General features: G+C 44.0%; 1 protein-coding gene across 1 annotated transcript in view; it reads right to left on the reverse strand.

Annotated features, from left to right (window-relative positions):
- LOC100533372 (Trk-like receptor tyrosine kinase) overlaps positions 1 to 1,509 on the reverse strand; it is a gene marked incomplete at its 5' end in the record, with an annotated part of 112,342 nt that overhangs the window by 49,418 nt on the left and 61,415 nt on the right.

A 1,509-nucleotide genomic window follows, 5' to 3' on the forward strand; every position in this document is an offset into this window, starting at 1 on the left:
TGACCGCAGGAAATATCTTCCTAAGATAAGACTAGAATGTCTAGGGCTAACGTGAGGCTCAATAACAGGGTTTTTCTGAGTTAACGTTATAGTTTGAGCTGATACCCAGTGAGTTGACCACACATGCCGGAACATAACTAGTCCCAAGTAGCCTCCAGTGCCGAATGAAATGGTCTATATTTCTCACGTTCTGGTCTCGAGATTGAGCTAATAAGATTTTCCCATCACTCGAACCTGAAAGATAATGACAGTCCTGGCCAGTCTCTCTCCAATCAATTATCACCGTTAAGTTCTAGTAGGCGGTGAGTGCCGTGCCCTCTGCTCACCCGCCATCGTTCAATTGGGGGCCGGGGTTCACACGACACTAGGCACATACATTTGCATAGTGACAGGGTCGTTAGGCAAATTACTAGTTGGTTTGTCGTCCAATTGGGCAACTCTTGAGGAACAGGAAGAGGAGTCAATTGGGAGTGGGTAGGGAGAAAGGAGGAGGGGCGGGGGGGTGGTTGGCGGGGAGACGGATTTGACACATGGTAAGAAGGATGTGATAATATTATTATCTAGGTTTTAAAAAATGGGATTGGATTTTAAAAATGTATTCAGAAAATGGCGTCGGTATTCCAGTGGTTAGGTACCGGAATTGTGATTGTGAGGTTGCATGTTTCGGGGTTCAAGCCGCAGCTCAGCCCGATGTTGTGGCCTTAGGAAATGAATTTTACCCGAATTTTACTCACTTCACCCAGGTGTGAATTGGTCCTCGGCCATAGACAATTTAAAAAAATCTTGATAGTGTGATAGTGCCCTTTTTTTTCTTTCTTTCTTGGCGTTGTCCGTCCTCTGTGTTTGTCTTTGTTTTTTGTTATTTTGTTGTTTTTACTTTTCCCTCGTTTAATAAAACCGAGCACTCGTTCTTCACTGATTTCAGAAATCATAAAAAAGGGGTGACTTTTATGCTAAACTTGGCAATCAACACAAAAGGCAAGTCGAAAAACATTGTTCACCAAGTAAGTTATCAAGAGTGAGATATTAAATCTTTATATATCACATGTTTGTGGTTGCGGAGCTGTTAGTGCGCTCGTCTCCGAAGCGGAAAGTACGGGTTCGAGCCTCGTTTCGGACAAGGATTTTTGCCCCCCTCCAGCCCACCCAGCAGTAATGAGTACCTGAGTTGGGGAAGTAAAGGTGGCGTGGAAAGGAACTGGCCACCCAACCATATATCCCGAAGGAAGTTGTCTCACTAACAAGGCGATCCCCAATGTTCGGATCGGATGCGGGAACAACTTTACTTTTCATCAGACATGGAATCCACAACAACGCCATTTGTGGTCTATAAATTGTGGTTTCATGTCGTACTTACTTTTAAATTATTTGATTTCGGGACCTTTGAAGAGAAATCACTTTTTACATCTCTGTTTTTATGTCGATGTTTGCTTTTTTTCCTTTCTCTGTGCATATTTGTCTTATTTCCTCTCTCTCTCCCTCCCTCCCTCCCTCTCTCTCCCCCCCCTC

The sequence above is a fragment of the Aplysia californica genome, unplaced genomic scaffold (assembly GCF_000002075.1).
Source record: "Aplysia californica isolate F4 #8 unplaced genomic scaffold, AplCal3.0 scaffold00457, whole genome shotgun sequence".
In the NCBI taxonomy this organism is placed as follows: Eukaryota; Metazoa; Mollusca; class Gastropoda; order Aplysiida; family Aplysiidae; genus Aplysia; species Aplysia californica.